The sequence below is a fragment of the Pseudophryne corroboree genome, chromosome 6, assembly GCF_028390025.1.
Source record: "Pseudophryne corroboree isolate aPseCor3 chromosome 6, aPseCor3.hap2, whole genome shotgun sequence".
In the NCBI taxonomy this organism is placed as follows: Eukaryota; Metazoa; Chordata; class Amphibia; order Anura; family Myobatrachidae; genus Pseudophryne; species Pseudophryne corroboree.
In genome coordinates, this window is record NC_086449.1 from 813,881,396 (window position 1) to 813,892,217 (window position 10,822).

General features: G+C 44.4%; 1 pseudogene; it reads right to left on the reverse strand.

The window, feature by feature from the left end:
• Nucleotides 1-5,103: 5,103 nt before the first annotated feature.
• Nucleotides 5,104-5,222, reverse strand: LOC134937433 (5S ribosomal RNA; annotated as a pseudogene).
• Between the last annotated feature and the right edge of the window lie 5,600 nt (nucleotides 5,223-10,822).

Consider the following 10,822-nt stretch of genomic DNA (forward strand, 5'->3'; position numbering starts at 1 on the left):
TGTGATCTCTTGGCCGTGAGCGAACGTGACGCTTGAGCGTCTCGACTACGGCTAAGCGATTGTTACGCAACGTGCGTACCCTTACGGTACTCCATACGTAAATAGCGTACAGTGTTCTTAGACCTCTTAAAGGGTTTTATATAAGATAAATATTTAGCTTTATCAATATATACAAGTACATGATATAGAAGGGGCAGAGAGTGTTTATTATAATTAGGTGAGTGGGACTATTATTGGTATATGCACTGTAAGTGGGTAATATTTCCACAATTCACAATAAGGTGCAGTGTGTGGACTGGGAAATCCCTCTGTGTCTCTCTGACAGACTTTAGTGTGGGTCTGTCCCCAATAGCTCCCGTGTGTGTGTGTGTGTGTGTGTGTGTGTGTGTGTGTGTGTGTACACAAGTGTGTAACATGTCAGACATTGGGGAGGGTTCTTCCCAGGAAGAACCCATTTTAGATGCACAAGAGGGTAATGTGATGGCCCTTCCCTCTCAGAAGGAGCCGGAGTGGGTGAGAATCTTGCAAAAGAATATGTCAATGCTTGCAAAGAAATTCTGAGTCTGAACAACAGACTAAATATTGGAGGCAGTCTGTGGAGGATGCACTGTTTACTGACACCTCCATATTAGAGATGTGCACTTTTTCGGGTTTTGTGTTTTGGTTTTGGATTCGGTTCCGCGGCCGTGTTTTGGATTCGGACGCGTTTTGGCAAAACCTCCCTGAAAATTTTTTTGTCGCATTCGGGTGTGATTTGGATTCGGGTGTTTTTTTACAAAAAACCCTCAAAAACAGCTTAAATCATAGAATTTGGGGGTCATTTTGATCCCATAGTATTATTATCCTAAATAACCATAATTTCCACTCATTTCCAGTCTATTCTGAACACCTCACAATATTACTTTTAGTCCTAAAATTTGCACCGAGGTCGCTGGATGACTAAGCTAAGCGACCCAAGTGGCCATTACAAACACCTAGCCCATCTAGGAGTGGCACTGCAGTGTCAGACACGATAGCACTTCAAAAAATAGTCCCCAAACAGCACATGATGCAAAGAAAAAAAGAGGTGCACCAAGGTCGCTGTGTGACTAAGCTAAGTGACCCAAGTGGCCGACACAAACACCTGGCCCATCTAGGAGTGGCACTGCAGTGTCAGACAGGATGGCAGATTTAAAAAAAAATTCCCCAAACAGCACATGATGCAAAGAAAAAAAGAGGTGCAATGAGGTAGCTGTGTGACTAAGCTAAGCGACCCAAGTGGCTGACACAAACACTTGGCCCATCTAGGAGTGGCACTGCAATGTCAGACAGGATGGCAGATTTAAAAAATAGTCCCCAAACAGCACATGATGCAAAGAAAAAAAGAGGTGCACCAAGGTCGCTGGATGGCTAAGCTAAGCGACCCTAGTGGCCGACACAAAGAATTGTCCCATCTAGGAGTGGCACTACAGTGTCAGACAGGATGGCACTTCAAAAAATAGTCCCCAAACAGCACATGATGCAAAGATAAATGAAAGAAAAAAGAGGTGCAAGATGGAATTGTCCTTGGGCCCTCCCACCCACCCTTATGTTGTATAAACATGACATGCACACTTTAACAAACCCATAATTTCAGCAACAGGGTCTGCCACACGACTGTGACTGAAATGACTGGTTGGTTTGGGCCCCCACCAAAAAAGAAGCAATCAATCTCTCCTTGCACAAACTTGCTCTACAGAGGCAAGATGTCCACCTCCTCCTGATCCTCCGATTCCTCACCCCTTTCACTGTGTACATCCCCCTCCTCACAGATTATTAATTCGTCCCCACTGGAATCCACCATCTCAGATCCCTGTGTACTTTCTGGAGGCAATTGCTGGTGAATGTCTTCACGTAGGCATTGATTATAATTCATTTTGATGAACATCATCTTCTCCACATTTTCTGGAAGTAACCTTGTACGCCGATTGCTGACAAGGTGAGCGGCTGCACTAAACACTCTTTCGGAGTACACATTGGAGAGGGGGCAACTTAGGTAAAATTAAGCCAGTTTGTGCAAGGGCCTCCAAATTGCCTCTTTTTCCTGCCAGTATACGTACGGACTGTCTGACGTGCCTACTTGGATGCGGTCACTCATATAATCCTCCACCATTCTTTCAATGGTGACAGAATCATATGCAGTGACAGTAGACGACATGTCAGTAATCGTTGGCAGGTCCTTCAGTCCGGACCAGATGTCAGCACTCGCTCCAGACTGCCCTGCATCACCGCCAGCGGGTGGGCTCGGAATTCTTAGCCTTTTCCTCGCAGCCCCAGTTGCGGGAGAATGTGAAGGAGGAGCTGTTGACGGGTCACGTTCCGCTTGACTTGACAATTTTCTCACCAGCAGGTCTTTGAACCTCTGCAGACTTGTGTCTGCCAGAAAGAGAGATACAACGTAGGTTTTAAATCTAGTATTGAGCACGGTGGCCAAAATGTAGTGCTCTGATTTCAACAGATTGACCACCCGTGAATCCTGGTTAAGCGAATTAAGGGCTCCATCCACAAGTCCCACATGCCTAGCGGAATCGCTCTGTTTTAGCTCCACCTTCAATCCCTCCAGCTTCTTCTGCAAAAGCCTGATGAGGGGAATGACCTGACTCAGGCTGGCAGTGTCTGAACTGACTTCACTTGTGGCAAGTTCAAAGGGTTGCAGAACTTTGCACAACGTTGAAATCATTCTCCACTGCGCTTGAGTCAGGTGCATTCCCCCTCCTTTGCCTATATCGTAGGTAGCTGTATAGGCTTGAATGGCCTTTTGCTGCTCCTCCATCCTCTGAAGCATATAGAGGGTTGAATTCCACCTCGTTACCACCTCTTGCTTGAGATGATGGCAGGGCAGGTTCAGGAGTGTTTGCTGGTGCTCCAGTCTTCGGCACGCGGTGGCTGAATGCCGAAAGTGGCCCGCAATTCTTCGGGCCACCGACAGCATCTCTTGCACGCCCCTGTCGTTTTTTAAATAATTCTGCACCACCAAATTCAATGTATGTGTAAAACATGGGACGTGCTGGAATTTGCCCACATGTAATGCACGCACAATATTGGTGGCGTTGTCCGATGTCACATATCCCCAGGAGAGCCCTTAGTTTCCGTAAGAGGTTGTCAGCTGTGTGCTTCTTATGGAAAGCAGTGATACAAAGCGTAGCCTGCCTAGGAATGAGTTGGCGTTTGCGAGATGCTGCTACTGGTGCCGCTGCTGCTGTTCTTGCTGCGGGAGTCAATACATCTACCCAGTGGGCTGTCACAGTCATATAGTCCTGTGTCTGCCCTGCTCCCCTTGTCCACATGTCCGTGGTTAAGTGGACATTGGGTACAACTGCATTTTTTAGGACACTGGTGACTCTTTTTCTGAGGTCTGTGTACATTCTTGGTATCGCCTGCCTAGAGAAATGGAACCTAGATGGTATTTGGTACTGAGAACACAGTACCTCAAGCAATTCTCTAGTTTCCTGTGAATAAACGGTGGATACCGGAAACACATTTAACACTACCCCGGCTGCCAAGGCCTGAGTTATCCGCTTTGCAGCAGGATGACTGCTCTGATATTTCATCTTCCTCGCAAAGGACTGTTGGACAGTCAATTGCTTACTGGTAGTAGTACAAGTGGTCTTCAGACTTCCCCTCTGGGATGACGATCGACTCCCAGCAACAACAACAGCAGCACCAGCAGCTGTAGGTGTTACACTCAAGGATGCATCAGAGAAATCCCAGGCAGGAGAGGACTCATCAGACTTGCCAGTGACATGGCCTGCAGGACTATTGGCTTTCCTGTCTAAGGAGGAAATTGACACTGAGGGAGTTGGTGGTGTGGTTTGCCGGAGCTTGGTTACAAGAGGAAGGGATTTAGTGGTCAGTGGACTGCTTCCTCTGTCACCCAAAGTGTTTGAACTTGTGAATGACTTCTGATGAATTCGCTCCAGGTGACGTATAAGGGAAGATGTTCCTAGGTGGTTAACGTCCTTACCCCTACTTATTACAGCTTGACAAAGGCAACACACGGCTTGACACCAGTTGTCTGCATTTCTGTTGAAATAATTCCACACCGAAGAGGTGATTTTTTTATTGTAATTTGACCAGGCATGTCAATGGCCATATTCGTCCCACGGACAATAGGTGTCTCCCCGGGTGCCTGACTTAAACAAACCACCTCACCATCAGAATCCTCCTTGTCAATTTCCTCCTCAGCGCCAGCAACACCCATATCCTCATCCTGGTGTACTTCAACAGTGACATCTTCAATTTGACTATCAGGAACTGGACTGCGGGTGCTCCTTCCAGCACTTGCAGGGGGCGTGCAAATGGTGGGAGGCGCCACCTCTTCCCGTCCAGTGTTGGGAAGATCAGGCATCGCAACCGACACAATTGGACTCTCCTTGGGGATTTGTGATTTAGAAGAACGCTTAGTTCTTTGCTGTGCTTTTGCCAGCTTAAGTCTTTTCTTTTTTCTAGCCATGAAAATAGGCCAGGGCCTCAGCCGTTCCTTGCCACTCCGTGTCATAAATGGCATATTGGCAAGTTTACGCTTCTCGAGAAATTGGAAGGAAAAGGAAGGCTCTTGTGTGGGCGCACTCTTGTAGAAAAAGTAGGTTATTATAACAATTTTGAAGGAATATTTAAAACATAACTTTTATTAGCATTATTATAACAAAAAGGTTCTTCCCGGAAATCTATCCTTATAGATACAAATTAGAAAGTATCTTTTTTTAATAAAATGAAATTGTTCTGGTCTCTTTAAGGTAAAGAGTATTTGGAAGGGTTATAGACATGGGTTGGTCATACCCCCATTCCCCTGACCAGTACAGGATTTCTGTATTGATGGAACCACAGGATGGTCAAGACACAATTATATATGAAGCTGAGCTCCTTGGCTATAGGTGACTAGAGTAATGATCAGAAGTCACACCTCTAGGGATGATACACATAATTAGCATACAAATGTTATGATTTGAAGAAATACTAACCAGGAAATAATAGACATCCTGAAGTTAGTGTAAAAACTGAAAAAACTGAAATAAGGGGATTATTGAATAGAATTAGTGGTGATACTGCTGTTGGTGTTATTATCACATAAGTTCGGAAATTCCTGCTCTACAACACCAGGTATTCGCAGGCAGTCTCCTTTCCTGATACTGACCTGGCCCAACGCTGTTTAGCTTCCAAGATCAGACGAGATCGGGCGCTGGCAGCGTGGTATGGTAGTAGAGAATTTTTATGTGTACACCAATGAGAGTGCACCTATATAGGAGTAATGAAATTTAGAAAGACCGACAGAAAAGGGATAGAAAAAGGAATAGTGAAAATGTGTGGATCTGCTTTCCACGTTAGACCCGATCCCAAAATTCCCACTCGCGTGGTGCAATGTTACGGGAATCGTGAATGAGAGTCCACGAGGTTAGTGATCATAGGATAATTCAATGGTCAGTATTGGCACTGTTATTTGCAATCAAAAAACCCCCTGACTGCCGCACATGTTGTGATTTATCCAAGAGGAATAATTCTCTGTAATGGATATCAGATGGAAAATGGAAAAGACTCACAACAGTTGCAGATGCATTAGATTCTTAATTAGATAATAGAAGCTTTAAATCAGTGAATTTCATAATGCACACAACAGGAGAGACATATACCGAAAAGGGGAAAAGAAATCCCTATAGATAGGATGCGGTTATTGACATATTGGCGTATGTCAGTTGCGGGAAAGCAATAAATAAATAAAGAATAGAAGATCATCAAATCCTAAATATCACACAGATATGAAAGGTATATGCTGATTTTATACATTTGCTATTCAAATCATTTGACATTTCAGCTTAACCTCAGGTAAATAAATAGAGGGTGCTGTATGTTTAGTATGCTATCGGGACCCCTTAACAACACTGTAATACACACTTAATGTGAGATAATCAAGGCACTTCTGCCTACGTTTACAGAGAGGGTTACCATCCGTGGCATGCAGCCACAAGATGGTGGGGCTTACGGTTTCACCAATGAGATGAGAGAGCCAAGGAGATCAAGGTGGTATGTAAGGCTGATGCCAGGATGAAGCTGTGTCGACGAGACCCCTTGCGGAATGCGGAAAACGCGTTTCGCCCTTAGGCTTGTTCACTTCCGGGTTCCGTATGGTCCGGTCTGGGGAGTGGGCTTTTTGTAGCAGCAAGAAGTCAAATGAGCCAATCCGGGAGTGTTAAATGACAAATGTAGTTACCGCTCGTGTGCGCGGTTGCTAGGAGACGGAGTTAAAAAAGCTATGACGACGGAGGACTAATGGTGCTTGAGAAATCGCGAGATAACGGACGCCATCTTAGATGGGGGAATGATGAGGTTTAAACTGATGGTACATATTGCTACGGAGAATTTGAAGACCGAGTGGGAGGCAGCACTCCTGAAGTGCTCACACGAATTATTACATCTTTTAGTCAAACATGACACACTACTCATAGATCAAGTGGAAAAAGAAATAGATGATTTGGGTCATAATTTTGAAATTTGGGAAAAAGATTTGTCTTTTCAGACAGCTTTTGAGAAACACCAAAAAGAATTAAAACTGTATGAACAGACCATAGTAGATCGGAAGCGGAATAAATTTATCAGGGACAAACGAGATTTCTCACGTGGGGATATTTTCAGGTGGAATCCCATACTCCCGAGCAGGAATCGAAGACAGAGGGACGACCCGACTTTTTCAGAATTCGAATCCTCCAACAGTGGGGATTCATCTAGTGAGACTTCCGACAACTCCAAATATAATCAGGGAGAAGGAGATTTTTCTCCACGTTTTTTAGATCAGAGTTCGAAACAAAGAGGTCGGGTCAAAAATCAAGGAAAACCCGGCGGGGGGGAAAGAAGAGGCGATAGACGCAACCCAGATTGGGATACATCGAAGACCGCCCGGTATCCGGCCCGTCAGAGGAAGACGTTGCGGTAACCCAACTGACTTCTCCCTATTTACAGGTTATCAACCTATCTGATAGACCCCTTTCCCCTGTGCACATGGATGTTTTGGCCAAAGGCCTTTCTTTTTTACCCTCTAGATCGTTTAACAGATTTTCCTGGGAGAAAGATCTTAGATTATTTGGCAGGAAACTTCTTTTAAAAAAGTTTTTTGCAAAACACCATGCAAGACAAGATAGTAATAGCAGCACCGATTTGTCCCCAGACGACCTTCAAGCAGTCCAAACCCTGGAGGACTTTCTATTGGAATCAAACATAGAGGATAACATTCCCTGTCGACCCAAATGTAAACCCAAGTCCTCATTTTTTCCACCTGACAACACCAGCCCGGAAATTAGGGTTTTTCTTAACAGGGTGTCAAAAGAATTTGACGACATTTACGTCCAAATTAAAACGGCCCATCAATACCCATCTAGAAATCTCAATTTCAAAGAAAGAAAAGCATTACGTGAGATGGAAACATGGCGCGACGTGATTATAAAACCTTCGGACAAAGGTGGTAACATTGTCCTTTGGCCGCTACAAATGTATATCACGGAAGCACATAGACAATTGTTCAACCCCCTATGTTATAAAAAACTTCTCAATGACCCTACAAAAAGGTTCCAGACAGCTTACACCTCTTTGATACAAGAGACTGTCACACAAGGAACTATCACAAAACAAGAAGCAGCATATCTGACTGTCCAGAATCCCAAAACTCCCACCTTTTATCTTCTGCCCAAGATTCATAAGGACACCCAGCAGCCACCAGGCAGACCAATAATGTCGGGTAATGGAGGTATTTTGGAGCAGCCGAGTCGTTTTTTGGACTTACACCTACGTGACTTTGTCCTTGACCTACCATCTTACCTACAAGACACTGCCGACCTACTGCGAAAAATTCACGACATCCATTTTGAGAATGATTTTCTTTTGGTAACTTTAGATGTTGAGGCCCTTTATTCCAGTATTAACCATCATCAAGGCCTGACGGCAGTGAAATTCTTTCTGGATCAAATTGGCACCAATGACTTCTCTGATTTTCTTTTGCAGTTACTCACTTTTGTTCTCTCCAAAAATTATTTTGTATTTCAAGATCAATTTTTCTTACAAATTAGGGGAACTGCAATGGGTGCAGCATGTGCACCAACATATGCAAATCTTTTCTTAGGGTGGTGGGAGCACTTCCACGTTTTCAACACTTGGAATGAAAAATATACCACACATGTAATACTGTGGTTGAGATACATCGATGATGTCTTCTTAATTTGGAATGGAGATAAGGGCCTGCTTATGGAGTTCATTCAGATCCTTAATAAAAATGACCTTAACATCACTCTGACACATTTCATCAGTTCAGAAAGGGTACCATTCTTAGACCTCAGTATCTACAAATCCAATGCAGGCTTCCTGGAAACTGAATTATTTCGCAAGGAGACTGCAACCAACAGTCTCCTTCACCAAACAAGCTCACATTTTCCGCCCACCGTGGAAAACATCCCTAAAGGAGAATATCTACGCCTGAGACGTAATTGCTCAGAAGACTCAATCTTCAAAACCAAGAGTTTGGAACTCACTAACCGCCTCTTGGACAGAGGATATAGCAAACGCTCACTTAAACGGGCATATAGTGCCACTGCAGCAACCAAGAGAGAGAACCTGATTTTTGGAAAGAAAAGCAAGAGCACTGAACATGAGGACACTATTCGCTTCATTGGCACTTTCTGTCCCGAATGGAGAAAGCTGAAAGGAGCTATAACCAGACATCTTTCCATCTTACAGCTGGACCCAGATCTGGCACCTCTTTTTGATTCCCCATTACAAATGAGCTGGCGCAGATCAAAAAATATGAAAGACCACCTAGTGCACAGCCATTTGATTACCTCAAACACCAAAAAACCTTCTATCACAGGTTCTTTCCCCTGCGGACAATGTAAATCATGCCCCCAGATCCTGCAAACCAACACGGTCATTGACAGGTATGGCCAGGTGGTCAAGTTACCACATTTTTTTAACTGCAATACGCAGGCTGTGATCTATTGCATAACCTGTGAGTGTAATTTAAAGTATGTAGGCATGACCACACGCAAATTGAAGGAGAGAATATTGGAACACCTGGGAAACATCCGTAATGCCTCCAGAGAACTGACTCGAATGAAACAGCTTACATCAGTAGCTAGACACTTTAATTCTGTCCATAAAGGATCCATCAAAGGTTTCAAAACCTTCTGCTTAGATCGGGTACATCTTGGAATACGAGGAGGAGACATAACCAAAGAACTGTATAAAAAGGAGAGTGAATGGATCTTTCGTCTAAACTGCCTGAAACCTTTTTGGTCTTAATGAAACTATTAATTATGGAGTTTTTCTGTAAAAAAATGTTTCATCTGTTTCTCTCTTGTCGCTATTTTCCCGAAATAACAACATTCAGTTTTTTAATTCCAATTAGTCCAGCCGCACACATGCACATTTACACGTCTGAGTGCATGCGTACAAGTGTGTGTTTTAAGCGTATCAACAACTGGGTATACTGATACTTCTTCACAATTCCCCTTCATTTTATCATTCAGAATAATCACCCCCTTCTCACAGCCCACCATCCATCTCTCCTACCGTTCCCACCCTCACAATAGGTCTCCCATCATGCCCCCCTTTTCCCTTAATTCCTCCAGTTCCCACAGTTTATTCAACTCATCCTCATCACATAACTCTTCCCTTTCCCCACATCAATTCAGTATAATCACCCTTTCCCACTACCTACTATCCCTTCTCTCCCACCATTCCCACCCTCACACCAGTTCTCCATCATGCCCCCACTATCCTTAATCCCTGTTCCAACATGCACCTTCTCATCTCCTTCATCCATTTCATCCCCTCTACCCCCAGCCAACACTTCATCTCACTTCCACACTCCCCTTCCCCGACACATACCAATCAGTCGCTCCTTCCGTCACACCTCCCCTTCTCCCCTCCCTCCACAACACACCGCTCCATTCCCTTCTCCTTTCCCCCTACCATCATGGCGTCACTGGCATCTTTGAACACCCCCCCCTCCTCCCCCGTCATTTGCCGTCCCATCAACAATCCTGACACGCCTTCATCTATCTTCCTCCGCTTTTCTCAAGTCGACTATAGGCCCTTTTTGCCCCCCTTATAACTTTTTATCCCCGCCGTCAACCCCTCTAATTACATTTAGATAATCATTCAATTCATTGCAATCATAATATGTACCATCAGTTTAAACCTCATCATTCCCCCATCTAAGATGGCGTCCGTTATCTCGCGATTTCTCAAGCACCATTAGTCCTCCGTCGTCATAGCTTTTTTAACTCCGTCTCCTAGCAACCGCGCACACGAGCGGTAACTACATTTGTCATTTAACACTCCCGGATTGGCTCATTTGACTTCTTGCTGCTACAAAAAGCCCACTCCCCAGACCGGACCATACGGAACCCGGAAGTGAACAAGCCTAAGGGCGAAACGCGTTTTCCGCATTCCGCAAGGGGTCTCGTCGACACAGCTTCATCCTGGCATCAGCCTTACATACCACCTTGATCTCCTTGGCTCTCTCATCTCATTGGTGAAACCGTAAGCCCCACCATCTTGTGGCTGCATGCCACGGATGGTAACCCTCTCTGTAAACGTAGGCAGAAGTGCCTTGATTATCTCACATTAAGTGTGTATTACAGTGTTGTTAAGGGGTCCCGATAGCATACTAAACATACAGCACCCTCTATTTATTTACCTGAGGTTAAGCTGAAATGTCAAATGATTTGAATAGCAAATGTATAAAATCAGCATATACCTTTCATATCTGTCTGATATTTAGGATTTGATGATCTTCTATTCTTTATTTATTTATTGCTTTCCC